Source organism: Moschus berezovskii, chromosome X (genome assembly GCF_049115385.1).
Source record: "Moschus berezovskii isolate FMDL1 chromosome X, NW_MosBer_1.0, whole genome shotgun sequence".
NCBI classification, from domain to species: Eukaryota; Metazoa; Chordata; class Mammalia; order Artiodactyla; family Moschidae; genus Moschus; species Moschus berezovskii.
The window spans coordinates 17375087-17394638 of record NC_142488.1 but is presented as its reverse complement, the minus strand read 5'-3'; the positions used below and the strand labels follow the sequence as shown (position 1 = coordinate 17394638).

At 44.0% G+C, this 19552-nt stretch overlaps 1 pseudogene; it reads right to left on the bottom strand.

The window, feature by feature from the left end:
- Positions 1–244: 244 nt before the first annotated feature.
- LOC129535156 (E3 ubiquitin-protein ligase makorin-1 pseudogene) lies at positions 245–1493 on the bottom strand (annotated as a pseudogene).
- Positions 1494–19552: the final 18059 nt, after the last annotated feature.

The following is a 19552-nucleotide window of genomic DNA, read 5'->3' as shown; positions in this document are numbered from 1 at the left end:
GTTAAATTCATGTTACAAAAAACTGACATTCAGATTTATTTTTGTAACTTTTTAAAACAGAGAAAACAAAATACTCCTTGGGGAAAGGTGGGGGTTTGAGAAGACAGGCCCTGGGTAAAAATGATTACGACAGCACCTGGAGTTGAGAGGCCTGCCTAGGAGAGCAGCCCAGGCATGGCCGCTGCCCCTGAATCCCACTGCCGTCTGAGGCTCGGCAGACCAGTTCATGCGCCCCGCCGAGCTGCTATAGATCCAAGTCATAAAAATCTTCCAGCTCATCGTGAAACAAGTCCCACTCGTCTTCAGAGTCTGTCAGGTTGTCGCCCCCACCTGCAGCCAAAAGCATAAGCAACATCTCACCCAGCTCAAAGGTGACGACCTCCTCTTCGTCGTCAAGAGGGTTGCCATTCTCTCGGTCCTCGATGAGCTCCCAGATGTGGTTCCTTCATTGGGCCTGGTATCTGCTTTATGTTCCCACTTTATGTCTCTGTGGCTCCTCTCAACGGCTATCAGGGTATGCATGCTTGTAAAAACAGTTCCCTCCAAATGGGCAGCTCCCATGGCCTTCATCAAAATACCTGCATGCCTTGTTGCTCATTGCCTTCTTGTATTTCTGAATGAGTTTCTGCTTTTCTTTTTTTCTCCTCCACCCAGTACTCACTTGGAATGATAAAGTTAGATGTGATCTGGCAATCTAGGCAGGACTTTATCATCTTGCTCTCAAATTGCTTAGCACTCCTCCAGTTGCAAATACACTTGAGACAGTAGGTGTGGCTGCAGTTGGAGAGAATCCCAAAGTGGTGCTTGCTGGGTTGGCTTTCTCGTAGACTACCTCCCTGCAGATGCCACACACCATGTCCTTGCTGCACTGCACCACGAATGAGAGCTCCATGTCCTTCTCATGGGCCTTAATGCAGGATTTTATATGCTGTGACTTCTGGGCGGCATCCGCGGGATGGAGGACCTGCAGCCTGCACATGTCATATGCATCTCCATGCAGATACACGCAGTTCTCCCCATAGCGGCACTCCCCCACTGTGGCATAGGGGCAGAGCTGCTTCTTGGTGTCCACCATACTTTGCTCCCTCTCCGAGTCTTCCTTGGTCACTGAGCCCTGCAGGGGGTCTTCAGTGGAGCAAGGTAATGTGGCCACAGTAGGGCTGCCCTGGAACAAACTTCATGGCATTCACGGTCTTCTGAACTGGTTCCTACAGTTGTAAAGTTTGAATTTCTTGACTCAGCCTCGCCCATATTCATTTCAACAGTCGGTCCAACTGATGAGAGACTCGAGGAAGCAGCAAGGGATGGCTTTGCAGTCAGATCTGTAGCAGTTGCTTCTTCCTGTTTCAGTGGCTTGCTATGTTCATATCTGCAGCGGTGTCCATAAATACAGTACCCTCGCTGAAAATACTTGCACACCACCATATGGACTGTCAAGAGAGGTCATATGAGTAGCGACAGTTGTCTCCTTCCTTACAAACCCCATGCATGAAATACCGTCTGGGTTTCTGGTTTGTTTTTCGTGCATTTTGTCTCTCAGTCTTCACAGTGATATCCTTTCTTGCTGACCCATCTCTACATCTCTTAGTGTTCCTCCTTTCCATTGAGTCCAAGTCCAATCTGCTTGCTGATGACAGGCCAATAAACAGAGATGAGGTGTTGAGGTCAGAAACAGGAAAGCCAGCAGACCGAGGTGATAGCAGACTAGGTCTCTGAAACACTATCCTGCATGTATCTTTTTGAGTTAGTGTTTTTGTTTCTCTAGGGTATATAACCCAGGAGTGGAATTGCTGAGTCATGTGGCAGATTTAGTTTTCTGAGAAGTATCCATACTGTTTTCCTCAATGGCTGCACCAACGTTCTCCCCAACAGTGCATGAGGGTTAGGGTTATCCACATCCTCACCAACATTTGTTATTTGTGTTCTTTTTGATGATAGACATTCTAACAAGTGTGAAACGATATCTAATTTTGGTTTTAATTTTCATTTCTCTGATGATTAACAGTGCTATGGATCTTTTCATGTACCTGTTGGCCATCTATGTCTTCCTTGGAAAAATGTCTATTTAGAACTTCTGTCAATTTTTTAATTGGGTCACTTATTTTTTTGATATTGACTTGTGTGAGCTGTGTTGTGTATTTTGGTTATTGACCCTTTATCAGTCATATCGTTACCAAATACTTTCTCCCATTCAGTTTGTTATCTTTTTATTTTGTTGATGGTTTCCTTTGCTGTGCAAGAGCTTTTAAGTCTAAGTAGGTCCCATTTGTTTATTTTTGCTTTTATTTCCTTTGCTTTCGGAGATAGATCCAAAAATTTGCTATGATTTGTGCATATTAATGGTGGTGCCATTTTGTTTGTAATTACTAGAATGTGTTGGCTTTTAAAATAGTGTAAGCATTTTATATATAGGTAAAAAACACAGATCAAATGTTCATACAGATCAACTTGAAAATCATTGCTTTGGGACTTCCCTGGTGACCCAGTGGCTAAGACTCCATGCTCCCAATGCAGGGTACTTGGGTTCGATCCCTGGTCAGGGAACTAAGATCCCATAGGCCACAAGTAAGACCTGGTACAGCCAAAAAAATTCATTAAATAAATAAAAAGAATTAAAAAAGAAAATCATTGCTTTATTAATTAGTTGATAAGGCTCTGTGTAAAATCCTGATGTTGTGAACACATGATAGGGAAGCTTTGATGGAACAGGAAAGGACTAGCAAAGGGCTCAGAAAGTTCTTAGTTCTGAAAAGTTCCATTTATCTTTGGGAGAATGCAGGACAGTGGAGGATGAATCCTGTGAAACCAAAAAGACCCGTTTAACAAACTAGTGACATTTTCTTCCCAGAAAGTACACCGCTTATATGTTAACTAGCATTTGTTCTTGGATAAACTTTTAATTTTAGTACTATTGTTGCCTTGACTCTGGGTGAGGCAGGAAGGTACCCAGACCATCAAGGCTGTGTCACAGAGTCTGGTACAAGGAGAAGATTAGCAGAGGGAGGAACTGGGGAGAAAATAAAGGGGACTGGGAGGAGGCAGCATGGCAGAACCCTTGGGGGCATTCTCATGAGTGCAGCTTCAGAGGAATGGGGTCCATCTGTGAACACAGGGTCTTACTCCCAGGGTCCTAGTCACTGAGGTCAGAGGAGGTCCAAGCTGCAACCACACGTTTTTGTGCCTCTGGGCCTGGGATACTTCCTGAAGAGAAGCCAGAATGCCAGAGTACAGTTTCAAAAAGACCAGGAAACTGGAAGCCAGAGACCACTCCCAGAGGAAAAACCCCCTTGTCTCAAAAGGAAAAAAGGAAGACAATGAGTGACTGTCTGCTATGGTCTCAATCTTTGTGTCCACGTGAGTGCTAAGGCACTCCAGTCATGTCCGACTCTGCAACCCAATGGACTGTAGCCTGCTAGGCTCCTCTGTCCATGGGGATTCTGCAGGCAAGAATACTGGAGTGGGTTGCCATGCCCTCCTCCAGGGGATCTTTCCAACCCAGGGATCCAACCCGTGTCTCTTATGTCTCCTGCACTGACAGGCACGTTATTTAATACTACTAGTGCCACCTGCCCCCCACCCCACCACCATATAATAGAAGCCATAACTGTCAATGTGATGTATTAGGAGGTGGGACCTTTGGGAAGAGCAAAGCCCTTATGAATGAGATTAGTGCCTTTATAAAAGAGGCTGCAGAAAACCCCCTTGCCTCTTCCAACTTGTGAAGACATAGAGAGAAGATGGCTATTTGTGAATTAGGAAGTGGGCTCTCAAAAGACACTGAATCTGCCAGTACCTTGATCTTGGACTTCTCAGCCTCCACAACTGTGAGAAATAAATTTATGTTTATAAGCCACACAGTCTCTGGTGTTTTGTTATATCAGCCTGAGTGGACTGAGACACCATCTATAGGACAGAGTTTAACTCTTTGTCTCCTGTTCCATCTCTACCTCTAGTGCTGGGAAAATGAGGACGTGGTGTGACCTTTGGACACTGGGAACTGGCCTTCTACTGACAGAAGTGGTACTGAATTTTCAGCTTCAAAGTTCTGCTGGGTTGATTCTTAGAGACCCTTTCCTGTCACTGAAATCCTTTGACGAGGCAGCTCAGCACCAACACCCTCACACACAACCCAAGGATGCATATGGTTCTCAGCAGCTCAGAGTTCCATTGATCTAATGAGGCCTCTGCTCTCACACAGCCCTCCCTGCACGTGCCCGGACAGTCCAGCTCATTAAGCTTGCAGCCTGGTAGGTGCCCAGAGGAGGCCCCTTTCTCAGCCTCCAGACCCTCTACCCCAAGCTACTCTCTGCCAAAAGGGGACCCTGCAATAAAGACTTTTGGCAAATGTGTGTTTGTGAATGCAAATGCATCATGAGTGATAGGAGAGGGAGAAAGAGAGGGGACAGATGAACCGAGAAAGAGGGGAGTGGGGGCACATGTGGGATGTGCGAGTGAGAGAGTGAGTGGGAGAGAGTGAGGTGAGGGAGAGCACAGGGCATTGTGAGCAGAGATAAAGATGAGTAGTAGTGCGCGCGGAGAAGGCAATGGCACCCCACTCCAGTACTCTTGCCTGGAAAACCCCATGGACGGAGGAGCCTGGTAGGCTGCAGTCCATGAGGTCACTAGGAGTCGGACACGACTGAGCGACTTCACTTTCACTGTTCACTTTCATGCATTGGAGAAGTGTTCTTGCCTGGAGAATCCCAGGGACGGGGGAGCCTGGTGGGCTTCTGTCTATGGGGTCACACAGAGTCAGACACGACTGAAGTGACTTAGCAGCACTAGTGTGGGCAGCCATGGAAGTGACCTAATAGATGCTGCTAGAAGAGGGGCTGCGACAAGGTGGCCAGGTCCTGGGAGTGGTCCAGAGGTGGGAGAGAGAGATTAAAGATCTGTTGGTGAGACTGTTGGCATTTACCTTATGGTTTCACAAGCTCCTCAGGGCACAGGCTGCACTTTGGGAACATTCTTTTGCTTTTATCCCCCTTCAAGGCTTGTGCTGACTATTTAACTACTTCTTACCAGATAAGGTTGCCATTTCCTTCTCCAGGAGATCTTCCCTACCCAGAGATTGAAACTGGGTCTCCTGCACTGCAGTCAGATTCTTTACCAACTGAGCTACAGGTGGCTCAGGTGGTAAAGCGTCTGCCTACAATGCCTACCATGTGGGAGACCCGGGTTTAATCCCTGGGTTGGAAAGATCTCCTGGAGAAGGAAATGGCAACCCACTCCAGTATTCTTGCCTGGAAAACTCCATGGATGGTGGAACCTGGTATGCCATGGGGTCGCAAAGAGTCAGACACGACTGAGCGACTTCACTTTCATTTTACCTGATAAGAGCAAATCTGGGAGTGGAGAGGGCTCCCTTGTGGTATGATCTGCCCCACACTAAAGAGCTGCTGCTGGGGCCTGACTGTGGGAACCCCAGCTGAGGGCTGCCCAGCCAAGAAGCAGAAACCAGACAGGTCTTGCTTTTTACATTTTTACACACGATAAAAACAACTCTTTTTTACATGTTCTTGTTCACTGTTCACTATTCTGACCTGCTTATTCTTCAGTGTAAACTCTAGAATCAATTTGTCAAGTTAAAAACATTCCAGGGAGGTCTTCATTGTAATTGTGTCAAAGCAATACATTACTGCTTTTCATTAAAATTGAATTTGAGCCTAAATAATAAAGAACTTTTTTATTCACAAAGGGCTTATTTTTGCTCATTCATTTATTTTATTACCCAGAAGTATATATTGAAAACTTAGGAAAGTTCTGGAAAAGTGGCCCCATTGTCTAATGACACTGAGAACCACTTGAGGCAAAGGAAAGAGGAAGAACAGTCCTTGTACTTGCACCACCCACCCTCCTCACCTGATCCCAATCTCAACCCTAGTGGAGCCTTGTTATTTAAAATTTTGATATTATCTTATTCCGGAATTTTTGCATTAATTTTAATATAGAAATATTGTTCTAAAATATTTATCTTGATTATTGAGTTTTTTTGACATCTATTTAAATTTTACAACCGTGGTGGTGCCTCGCCTGTCTCCCTCATGTCCCCAGTCCATGTGGTACTTAACAGTGGGTGAGAATAGAGAAGCCAAAGGGTTGTAGACTGCTCATGGAGCCAGGATGACTGAGGACCAGGAGTGAGAAACTTTTCTGCTTAACTCCTAAACAGAACTATGCAGCTCTTCTTAACAGTGCATTGTATAAATGTCTGTTCTCTGAAGGGCTGCCCTGGCTACAAGTATGGCAGGCGGCTTGCAGATGAAGAAGAGGAGGACGACACAATTCAAGCATTACCATCTCCAAAGGGTCCTGCATTGTCCAGTGTGGGAGCCATGAGCCACATGAGGCTCTTAAGCCCTTGAAATGTGGTTAGCCCAAATTGTGATCCACCATAAATATTAAGTTTGCACTGGACTTTGAAGACTCAGTATATAATAAAAGATTATATGTCTTATCCAAAACTGATTGCCTGTTGAAAAGATAATATTTTTGGATACATTAGGTCGAATAAAACATATTACTAAAATAAATCTCACTTTTTCCCCCTTGTATTCACGTGGGATGGAGAAGGCAATGGCAAGCCACTCCAGTACTCTTGCCTAGAAAATCCCATGGACGGAGGAGCCTGGTAGGCTGCAGTCCGTGGGGTTGCTGGGGGTCGGACACGACTGAGTGACTTCACTTTCACACATTGGAGAAGGAAATGGCAACCCACTCCAGTGTTCTTGCCTGGAGAATCCCAGGGACGGGGGAGCCTGGTGGGCTTCCGTCTATGGGGTCACACAGAGTCGGACACGACTGAAGTGACTTAGCAGCAGCAGCAGCATTAACGTGGGAACTAGCAAAATGTAAATTTCATGTGTGGCATGTGTTTGTGTCTCATCCTATCTGTGTTGGAACAGCACTGGTCTGGGTGGTAGCAGAGATGTGTCCTTGAACGTAGGCAGGGGCCCTGATCACATGGCCCCTGGGAATTTTATCACCCTTTGAGGCGCTTCCTGAATCACACGATGCTCAGTATGTAACCTGTATTAAAAGATCACTAGCTCAGTAGATATATATTGGAGCTCACAGGCAGTCATAGATAGGACCTGATGTTATGGCAGTAGGGGAGGGTACTGGAGAGTGATGAAAAAGGAAGTGTGGTGGAGATCCTTTTAGACCCAGCATCTTTAAACACATTTCTTATATTTCAAAAATGCCCCACAATGGATGAGATCCTCACTTTCCCAACCTATTTGCAGGTAGGGATTATGACTCGGCCAATCAAACACACACAGGGCAGCATCTGAGGTGATGCAGAAGCAGTCAGTGTTACTGCATGAATCCACAAGGTTGAGGGTGGCAGCAGCAGTAAGGCAGAGATTCAGCATTAATGGGTGGGTGATGCCAGCTGTTATGATACTGCCCAGGAGGTGGCAGGAGTGTCTCTACCAAACCAGTTCTTGGTGAAATTTGTGGCATTTTTTTTTTTTTTTTTTTTACTACATAGCCTTTAAACTGGTTCTCTGGCCTTTCAGAGATTCTCTGTATCCTTCACATTTTTCCTAGCTAGAATGCTGTTATCTGCAATAAAATCCTGGCTGATATACAGTGGTTTCTGCACATGCTGTATGAAAGTGAAGTGAAAGTGTTAGTTGCACAGTTGTGTCTGAAATCGCTAAGTCATGTCTGACTCTTTGCGACCCCATGGACTGTAGCCCACCAGCCTCCTCTGTCCATAGGATTCTCCAGGCAAGAATACTGGAGTGGGTTGCCATTTCCTTCTCCAGGGGATCTTCCCAACCCAGAGACTGAAACCAGGTCTCCTGCATTGCAGGCAGATTCTTTACCATATGAGCCACCAGGGAAGCCCCACTTGCTATATCAGTCAGTCAGTCAGTTCAGTCGCTCAGTCATGTCCAACTCTTTGCGACCCCATGAATCACAGCATGCCAGGCCTCCCTGTCCATCACCAACTCCCGGAGTTCACTCAAATTCATGTCCATTGAGTCGGTGGATGCCATCCAGCCATCTCATTCTCTGTCGTCCCCGTCTCCTCCTGCCCCCAATCCCTCCCAGCATCAGAGTCTTTTCCAGTGAGTCAACTCTTCACATGAGGTGGCCAAAGTATTGGCATTTCAGCTTTAGCATCAGTCCTTCCAATGAACACCCAGGATTGATGTCCTTTAGAATGGACTGGTTGATCTCCTTGCAGTCCAAGGGACTCTCAAGAGTCTTCTCCAACACCACAGTTCAAAAGCATCAATTCTTTGGCGATCAGCTTTCTTCACAGTCCAACTCACACATCCATACATGACCACAGGAAAAACCATTGCCTTGACTAGATGGACCTTTGTTGGCAAAGTAATGTCTCTGCTTTTTAATATGCTATCTAGGTTGGTCATAACTTTCCTTCCAAGGAGTAAGCGTCTTTTAATTTCATGGCTGCAATCAGCATCTGCAGTGATTTTGGAGCCCCCAATAATAAAGTCTGACACTGTTTCCACTGTTTCCCCATCTATTTGCCGTGAAGTGATGGGACCAGATGCCATGATCTTTGTTTTCTGAATGTTGAGCTTCAAGCCAACTTTTTCACTCTCCTCTTTCACTTTCATCAAGAGGCTCTTTAGTCCTTCTTCACTTTCTGCCATAAAGGTGGTGTCATCTGCATATCTGAGGTTATTGATATTTCCCCCAGCAATCTTAATTCTAGCTTGTGCTTCTTCCAGCCCAGCATTCCTCATGATGTACTCTGCATATAAGTTAAATAAGCAGGGTGACAATATACAGCCTTGACGGACTCCTTTTCCTATTTGGAACGAAACAAGATTTGCTGTATGCTGCTGCTGCTGCTGCTAAGTCGCTTCAGTCGTGTCCGACTCTGTGCGACCCCATAGACGGCAGCCCACCAGGCTGTCCCGTCCCTGGGATTCCCAAGGCAAGAACACTGGAGTGGGTTGTCATTTCCTTCTCCAATGCGTGAAAGTGAGGTCGCTCAGTCGTGTCCGACTGAGTGACCCCATGGACTGAAGCCTACCAGGCTCCTCCATCCATGGGATTTTCTAGGCAAGAGTACTGGAGTGGCTTGCCATTGCCTTCTCCAGACTTGCTGTATAGTGGTCCTCAAATACCGAAATGATGCTTTAAGCAGTCACTCCTGCTTGAAGACCTATAAGTACTTTATGTTTAGCACTGAGATAACAGCTGGAGAAAGAAAGAAAATGCAAAGAAATAGAGGAAAACAACAGAATGGGTAAAACAAGAGATCTCTTCAAGAAAATCAGAGATTCCAAAGGGAACATTTCATGCAAAGATGGGCTCGATAAAGGACAGAAATGGTATGGACCTAACAGAAGCAGAAGATATTAGGAAGAGGTGGCAAGAATACACAGAAGAACTGTATAAAAAAATCTTCACGAGCAAGATAGTCACGATAACGTGATCACTGAACTAGAGCCAGACATCTTGGAATGTGAAGTCAAGTGGGCCTTAGAAAGCATCACTACGAACAAGGCTAGTGGAGGTGATGGAATTCCAGTTGAGCTATTTCAAATCTTGAAAGATGATGCTGTGAAAGTGCTGCACTCAATATGCCAGCAAATTTGGAAACCTCAACAGTGGCCACAGGACTGGAAAAGGTCAGTCTTCATTCCAATCCCAAAGAAAGGCAATGCCAAAGAATGCTCAAACTACCGCACAATTGCACTCATCTCACACGCTAGTAAAGTCATGCTCAAAATTCTCCAAGCCAGGCTTCAGCAATATGTGAACCGTGAACTCCCAGATGTTCAAGCAGGTTTTAGAAAAGGCAGAGGCACCAGAGATCAAATTGCCAACATCCGCTGGATCATGGAGAAAGCAAGAGAGTTCCAGAAAAACATCTATTTCTGCTTCATTGACTATGCCAAAGCCTTTGACTGTGTGGATCACAGTAAACTGTGGAAAATTCTGAAAGAGATGGGAATACCAGACCACCTGACGTGCCTCTTGAGAAACCTGTATGCAGGTCAGGAAGCAACAGTCAGAACTGTACATGGAACAACAGACTGGTTCCAAATAGGAAAAGGAGTATGTCAATGCTGTATATTGTCACCTTGCTTATTTAACTTATATGCAGAGTACATCATGAGGAATGCTGGGCTGGAAGAAGCACAAGATGGAATCAAGATTGCTGGGAGAAATATCAATAACCTCAGATATGCAGATGACACTACCCTTATGGCAGAAAATGAAGAGGAACTCAAAAGCCTCTTGATGAAAGTGAAAGAGGAGAGTGAAAAAGCTGGCTTGAAGCTCAACATTCAGAAAACTAAGATCATGGCATCTGGTCTCATCACTTCATGGGAAATAGATGGAAAAACAGTGAAAACAGTGTCAGACTTTATTTTTTGGGCTCCAAAATCACTGCAGATGCTGATTGCAGCCATGAAATTAAAAGACGCTTACTCCTTGGAAGGAAAGTTATGACCAACCTAGATAGTATATTAAAAAGCAGAGACATTACTTTGCCAACCAAGGTCCGTCTAGTCAAGGCTATGGTTTTTCCCGTGGTCATGTATGGACTGTGAAGAAAGCTGATCGCCAAAGAATTGATGCTTTTGAACTGTGGTGTTGGAGAAGACTCCTGAGAGTCCCTTGGACTGCAAGGAGATCCAACCAGTCCATTCTAAAGGACATCAATCTTGGGTGTTCATTGGAAGGACCGATCCTAAAGCTGAAAGAAACTGCAATACTTTGGCCACCTCATGCGACGAGTTGACTCACTGGAAAAGACTCTGATGCTGGGAAAGGTTGGGGGCGGGAGGAGAAGGGGACGACCGAGAATGAGATGGCTGGATGGCATCACCGACTCTGTGGACATGAGTTTGAGTGAACTCCGGGAGTTGGTGATGGACAGGGAGGCCTGGCGTGCTGTGATTCATGGGGTCACGGAGAGTCGGACATGACTGAGAGACTGAACTGAACTGAACTGAACAGCTGGAGGGGCTCAGAAGAAAATGACCTTTCATTGCCTGTGCACATTCACACAGGTGACTTGTGATTATTGGCATCCTGGTACCAAGGTCTTCCCCAGGGCAGAGGAAAACAGATTCTGATTAGTCTTTAGCTTAGAGCTGTATTTAACTCTTCAATTTGAATTCTCTAGAATAATTAGCTGCCTGCCTTCTTTTCTGGCAGCTGTTCTCAAATCAACTTTGAGACCAAGGCTACTCTGGACACGCACGGAGTCACAAAATCTCACTTACATCACTTAGTGAGTTTACCACTCTTCCTGCCTCTATAGTGTGTGTGGTTCATACAAAGGAGGACATATTTCAAATCATACACTTATAATTTGCAAACATCAACTTTAGTGTTTGAGTTCCTCCAAAGCTAGACTCTGAGAGGAGGATTTAGATTCAAGTGATTGATTTGGAAGGTGATCCCAGGAAGCACAGGGAGGGAGCAAGGAAAAGAGGGTATGCTGAGGAGAAGGTTATTACTGTGGCAACTGGGTTCAGTCCTGCTAAGGATTCTCTGAAAGATTGTGTAGAACATAACTCAGAACTGTCCCACCAAGGGGCAAGGAAGTTGGGGTATTCATCTGTCAGCTCTCAGTCCTCACTGGGAGTTACTCATGAGGGTATTATCTCCCCTGATCTTCTAGTTTGCCCTGCATGGACAGAGACTCTACTTACTATGGCCAGAGAAAGTCCTCAGGCAGAGAGACTCAGATACTTGAGGCTGGGATCTGCCAGTATGTGCGGGGACTGTCCACCAAAGCTGTTGATGACCTTCAGGTGGGCCAAAGGCATACTGGCTATATTGGTTGGCTATATCTAGTTATAAAACTTTCATCATGTCTTTTTTCTTTTATTCAACATATGTTTTAGAGCACCCAGTATGTTCGCAGCATGCATTTTGGCATGGTGATGTAACAGTGAACAAAACAGATGCAAAACCCTCCCTTAATATCTTACTCTAGTGATTGTTGTCAGGAGTATCAAATTCTTCCAACCACAAATACCTAACAGATTTTCAGTAATGTATGCATTCATTGTGGCTCAGCTGGTAAAGAATCTTCCTGCAATGCAGGAGACCTGCGTTCGATCCCTGGGTTGGGAGGATCCCCTGAAGAAGGGAAAGAGTACCCACTTCAGTATTGTGGCCCGGTGAATTCCATGGACTATACAGTCCATGGGGTCGCAGAGTCAGACACATATGCATTCATTTAATGTTAGTATTAATACTTGATATTGTACTAATTGGATAAATTGTGGCACTGTTTTTGTTATTTTTCCTTGTTAAGAAAATATAATCTCAAAGACTATTGGAGCTTAAAGTGTTCCTAAAATGACTGAGGCATGCAAAGGTTAACTAAACTTTCTGAAAGACACGTAGCAGAACAAGGACCAAAACCTCAGGTTTTTTCACATAAATGCAAAATAGCACCACATTGTCCGAGATTGGTGATTTTTTAAAGCAAAACTCAAAAAGCAGTTTAAGTGCACCTTTATACATTGGGGTAAGAGTGGAAATTGATGCAAATTTTTGTAAAACAATTGGCAATAAGCATACGAGCTTTAGAAGTAAACATTCCCATTGACATAATAATTCAGCTTTTAGGGATTTATCTTAAGAAAATAATCAGAAAATTGCAAAAGCTTTATATACAAGAAATATTCATTTAGTCAAAAGGGTGTTTTTAAAATATTTAGTGATATGGGAAAATACAATACTTAGTGATGAAATGAGATTATATAGCTTCATATACTGGGCGTCTCATTTTTTCAGAACAATCCACACAGAGAATAAAATATAGCAAAGAAGCAGTTATAGCTTCATGGTATGACGTGTGGAATATTTGTTTTTTCTTGCATAATTGCATTATGTGTTAACTTTTATAATCATGGGATAAAAATCTAAACATTATTTTGCCTTACTTTTCACCTCTAAGCATTTTGCTAAGGGTCAAGGAAGTATTTATTGGGTATTTTTGTGTCTCTTGCCTTGAAAAAAAATCATCCTGTTTTAATCTAGGCTCCCGATATTCAGAAGCCGTCCAGCTAGAGTGGCTGTGGAGAGGGTACATTTTGTAATGCCTTTCTTCATGGCCCTGTGTCTCCCTCTGCAGCTTCATCTCCCTTCACTGGAGTGCTTCCCTTCTCCCCATGGACATCGCATGGACATGGGTCCCTTGTGTGCATCCCACTAGTGTTTTCCTGCTTTGTGGCTTCTATTCCTTTGTTTCCTTCTTCCCCATCCGCTCCCCGTTCATTGTGTTTCTTTCAGTTCCTCTTACAGAAGCTGAATCCCATGCTGCTGTTTTCAGTCTTTCTCCCCTCTTAGTTTCAGTCGCAAAGTCTGATGGGGACTTCATCTCATCTTACCTGCTGTGTCTTGCCTTTGGGATTAGACACTTACTATGAAGATGAAAGAAAACGAGCCGCCTATTAAATATATCACCTTTGGACTTGCCAGACCCTCCAGCTCTGCCAAACACCATGGGAGCCTTTGGCCCCCTATGGCAACACTTCCCGAACTGCATGCTCTCTTCCAAAGCAACTGAAGAACACAGACCCCCTTCTTTCCCCCAAACAAGGCTGTTGTTTTTATCTCCCAGGTTGCTACCATGTGGGAATGTCGTGGTGTGAGAAAATATCAATACCCAAAATGCAGATCGCACTTGCTTCCCATCAACTATGAAGGGGCCATTAATCATTCTCCACCCTCCCATCCTTCCCCGTCTTTATTACAGAGAAGCTGTTCTTGTAATTTCTGAGAAGTATCTGTTGGTGGTGACTAACCTTTGGCATTGTCCATGTGGTCTGACAGAAACGGTCTAGTGTCTCCTAGCATCAGCCTGGAGAGTTCAAGGGCATCCGAGGAGGTCCCATGGCAAGGTGCAGCCAAGCAGAAGGAAAGGAAGATGTTGGGATGGGAGCAGCCTGAGGCTGGCTCCCTTAGGCCTGGTGTTGATGCATTCTTGCTTCTTTGCTGACTAAAGCTCTGAAGGCATTTGCTTTCTTTGTCTTGGCTCAGCTGAGTAAAAAAATGCTGTCTGGGCAGCATTTATTAGAAAACCCCTGCTCATAGGGGTGCGATAAATATTCTTTTTGGAAAATCTGTGGTACTTATATGGTTGCTACTGTAGTTCAAGCCCAAGAGAGATACCATGCTATACCTATTGGGATTCAGTGCTAGAAACAGAAACCCCTTAAAGTATTTAAATAGAAAGGTTTTGAGTTTGGAGAATAAAATGCTTAGCATATTGTTGGAGTGAAGTGTGAAAGTCGCTCAGTTGTATCCGAATCTTTGTGACCCCATAGACTATACCTGGCAGGCTCCTCCAACCATGGAATTCTCCAGGCCAGAATACTGGAGTGGGTAGCCGTTCCCTTCTCCAGGGGATCTTCCCAACCCAGGGATCGAACCCAGGTTTCCCACATTGCAGGTGGATTCTTTACTGTCTGAGCCAACTTCTCTGGCATGGAAAGAGCTGTGGAATGGGGTTTAGGGAAAGGCATAGCAAAATAAGAGTCCTGACAAGACCCAGGCAGAATGAGGCCATGTAAATGGATGGGCTTTTTGGGCCTGATACTGAATATGGGCCTCTGTATACCAGCACCAAACTGAATCTCAGAGACAGAGTTTGGGGAAAGCAGAAAAGAACATTTTTATTGCTTTGCCAGGCAAAGGGGGCCTCAGTGGGCTAATGTCCTCAAAACTGGGTGTCCCAACCTAGGGGGGGTGGTTTGTGAGAAGTCTTATAATCAAGGGGCAGGTTTGCTGACAAGGATCAGGGTGTGTGCAGGGCCTGCATTCATTCAGTCTCGACATCATTTGGCATTTGGTGGTCCTGATGGGTTTTGTGATTCTTGAGCTTATTAAACTGACTTTCTCTCTAAAATGAAGAATGCTTCATTAAGAAGTTAACATCTTCCCTCTGCTGGGGATTTTAGTTCTGCGGAAGACCTCAAAAGTACTGTTTTGAGTATTCCTTGAGGGGGAACCAGGATCCTACCCCAAGGCCACACTATTGTTTTTTGACTACATCTCCTTTGTCCCCACATCCTCCTTGTTCCCTGATTAGCAACTGTTTGAACCTACCCTTTGGAACTTACAGAAGGTCATGGAGGCTGAATGAAGCCTATTTCCTACAAACAAGAAACGGGGGACACAAAAAGGTTTTTGTGCCCAGGAGTCCCACAGGGTCCTGCTCAGTTTTAGGCCCAACTAAGCAGATGAAGGATTAAGCCAAGGAAGTTGGCTTAATTAGCCCCAGTTCTACATCCCTCCCTGTATCCATGCCCTTTGCCTTGTAATTTTGCACCTTCTCTTACAAAAGGCAAAATGGGTTTCCCTACCCTGTGATTTTTGGGCTTGGCCTTGAGACTTGCTTGCTTTGGACCACAGAATAGGGGAAGAAGCAGCACAAGTTCAATTTTGAACCAAAGCCTTTAAGAGAGCTCACATGTTTCTATTTTCCTTCTCATGCTTTTGCCAGCTTCATGAGAAGAGCTTCCCCTGGGTTCTTCTTATTCAGCATAGGCCCAAGAATTAACCCATGTGTGAGAGACTAGAGCCCAGCCCATTGCAAGGAACCAATCCCAGTGGACCTACAGCTTGAAAGGAGGCCTTCTAACTGAACTCAAGCTAGTTCATCTGAGCCCCAGGCAAACTAATGGTGTGTGAGAAATAAATGCTTATTGTGAACACTGAAATATTTGTGATTGTAGTTATGCAGCAATAGCTGGCTGATACAGGGACTGTCACTGAATACTCAAGGGGTTTATCATTTCCAGGTATTTCAATGAAGAGTATCAGGAGAACATCTACAAACCCAGACTGGCATGTGCAAGTGCTGAGGAATGGTGGCATAACTCAGTACATCTGGGTGACCTTTGGAGACAGCTGAGACAGAGCTATGACAGGGCAGTGGCTGACACCCAACTCATAGTCCATCTTCTCCAGATAGGTTTCCCTAAATGGCCAAGCCCTCTTCTCTCCTCACATATAGCCTGTATTTCTCCATCAGTTCTGATCATATGCCATCACATTTAGAGTGACCTAACTGCAAATCTCTCCATACAAATGGACCCACCTCATTGTATTTTTATCTAACCATGTCTCTGTATTTTTTCTGTGTGAATTTAATAAGGGATTAGTCGAGTATCTTGTTCAGATACACGTGCATTATGTTTAAAGCAGTGGTTTCTGAGATTCAGTCACTTCTGAACCATCTTCATAATATTTGTCTATTTCCACGTATAAGCAGGAAAATAACTGCCTAGGGTTTGAGAGACTGTAGGCAGGCCGAGGCTGTGACTGGCTGTGACTCATAAAGACTAGAATGCTGAGAGGAAAGAGAAGTCTTAGAAGAAGTTCTTTAAGGTAGAAGGAGAGACTGGAGGAGGCAGAGGACTGGACTGGAATTAAAGTGGAGTGGTGGTTAAAGGATGCTGAGAAGGAAGCCATTGGAGGACAGCATTAAGAACCAGGAAGGGGCACTGTGGGAGGTAGAGATGAGAGTGTGTTGGTGAGGGCTGCAGGGTGAGTGCAGAGGAGTCGCACAATAAGACAGGGTAAAGGGCAGATGGAAGAGAAGCAGGAGGGGGTAAATATTGGGCAAGTGGTATCCGTGGACCATCTTCATGCCATGTAAAATCATCTTGTTTTCCGTGTGAAGAGATGTCTATCTACCACACTGAGGAACTTTGGTCTAAATTGGTGGGCTTCCAAATCTTCTTTGCTTGCATGTCCTCTAAAAGAATTTTGAAAAATTACAAATCCCCTCACATTTTTAGAGTTCATATTTAAAACACTTTACATGTTACATTTCCACCAGCATTATGAGTTATCAATTTTCTCTGTATCCCCGTCAGCATTCAGTGTTCTCACTATTTTTTATTTTAGACATTTCCACATTGCCACAGGTGTACAATAATGTTTCATTGTGGTTTTAATTCACATTTCTCTAATGGCTAATGACATTGAATATACTACACATGCATATTTGTCATCTTTAAATAACCTTTGGTGAAATGTCTGGTCCTGTTGTAATAGATAAGAAGAAGAAGACTGACTCCGTACTGGATCTGTCCTTTAGCTCTAAGCCTTGTGCTTTGCTGCCTGTGCTGAGTCATGCTGGCTCTGCACCTTCCTAAGAGAATGTTGCTTATAGCCAGACATATACATAATAGCCTTTTCTCAAGGTTCTGCCTCCCAGGCTTGATGTTCCTATAGAGATAAAAAGTTGTATTAACAGAAAATAAGACTATCTTGTTGAAGGTTTACAGGAACATTGTGACCAGACTTACGTGGGCAGCTGCAGGAATGAAGGATTATCATATCCCCTCTGGGGTCTGGCCAGCACCAAGAAGTTTCCAGTAGTATGCCACATCCCCTCCCCTTTGCATAGGCCTAGATCCCAAAGAATTTCTCCTAATTTTTTTTCTAAAAGTTTTATAGCTTTATGCTTTACATTTAAGTCTGTGATCCATTTTGAGTTAATTTTTCTATGGTGTGAAACTTAGGTTGCTGCTGCTGCTAAATCGCTTCAGTCATGTCCGACTCTGTGCGACCCCATAGACAGGAGCCCACCAGGCTCCGCCATCCCTGGGATTCTCCAGGCAAGAACACTGGAGTGGGTTGCCATTTCCTTCTCCAATGCATGAAAGTGAAAAGTGAAGTCAGCCGTGTCCGACTCTTCACAACCCCATGGACTGCAGCCCACCAGGCTCCTCCATCCATGGGATTTTCTGGGCAAGAGTACTGGAGTGGGGTTCCATTAAGGTTCATTTTTTCTGCCTATGGATGTCTACTTTCTGCAACAGCATGTGCTGAAAAGTCTCTCTCTCCTCCCTTGAATTCCTTTTGCACCTTTCTCAAAAATCAGTTGGGCACAATTGCGTAGCTGTATTTCTGGGTTCTTTGCTCTGTTCAGTTGATCTATGTGTCTGTCCCTCTGCCAATACTACACTGTATTGATTACTGTAGCTGTACAGTAAGCCTTAATATTAGGTAAAGTGTTTCCTTCAATTTTAGTCTTTGAAAAATTGTTTTAGTGATTCTAGGTTCTTTACCTTTTCATATAAATTTTACTACAGTCTTATCTATGTCTACAAAAATCCTTGATGGGATTCTGATAGTAATTGCACTAAGCCTATAGATATCAGTTTGAGAATAACTTACATCTTTACTGTGTTTAGTGTTCTGATCTATGAGCATGATATGTCTCTCCATTTATTTAGTCCTTCTTTGATTTTTTCATCAGCATTTTGTAATTTTCAGGATACAGATCCTGAGCATGTATTTCTAAGATTATACCTAAATATTTTTTTTTGTAGTGAGTATAAATGGTATTGTGTTTTAAATTTTGGTTTCCTTATGTTTATTGTTAGAATATATAAATGATATGAGTGTTTTTGTGTGTTTATTTTATATTTGCAACCTAATTGAATTCATTAATTTACTTATTAGTTCTAGGTTTTTTTTTCATAGATTCTTTGGAATTTTCTATTTAGAGACTGTCATCTACAAATGGAGTGGTTTTCTATCTTTCTTTCTGAGCTGTATGCGTCTTATTTCCTTTTCTTGTCTTGTTGTGCTTTCTAGGACTCCCGGTACTATGTTGAACAAGAATGGTGAGAATAGACGTCGTTTTGTTGTTCCTGATCTTAGAGGAAAGCATTCAGTTTTTCACCTTTCATTAAGTATGATGTTAGTTGTAGGTGTTTTTTTTTTTTTAATAGATGATGTCAAGTTGAAGACATTTACCTCCCTATTTCTAGTTTTCTGAGTTTTTAAAAACATCATGAATGGCTGTTTTCAAGAACTTTTAGAATGTTATTTTCTTTTAATATTTTAAAAATGATGCTTAATTGACATCTTGGTTCTGAGTGAAATTCTTATAATATGAGGGCACATCAATTTACTTGTCAGTTCTGCCCCTCCTGGCTGGACTGGGAGGACACAGGTGAGGGTGGGTCTTCTTGTTGGGTGGGATTGAGGAAAACTGGAGGGGAGTGATCTTGAGGCTTTGTGGAAAGCTCCAAGTTACCAAGTTATCCAATAGAAAACCATGGTGCTGAGAGGGTTATCAGCTTCCCAGGGCTTTTGTAACAAATTGCCACAAACTCAGTGACTTAAAACAACACAAATTTATTCTTTTACAGCTCTGGAGGTCAGAAGTCTAAAATCAGGGTTTTATCAGGGCTGTGTTCCTTCCAGAGGCTTCAGGGAGAGCCTGTTTCCTTGCCTTTTCCTGCTTCTGGAGGCCACCTGCCTTCCTTGGCTAGTGGTCTCTTCCTCCATTATCATGGCACATCACCCCACCCGTTGGTTCCATTAGCACATCTCCTTTTTTTCTCTCTGGCCTTAACTCGACTGCCTCCCTCTTATAAGGCCCCTTGTGATTATTTTGAGCTCACCAGGATAAGCTCAAGATCCTTATCTTAATTACACCTGTAGAGTCCCTTTTGCCATGTAAGGTAACATAGTAACAGGTTCCAGGGATTAGGACATGGACATCTTTTGAGGGAGGGGACATTCTTCAGCCCAGCACAGAGGTATGAACATGGATATG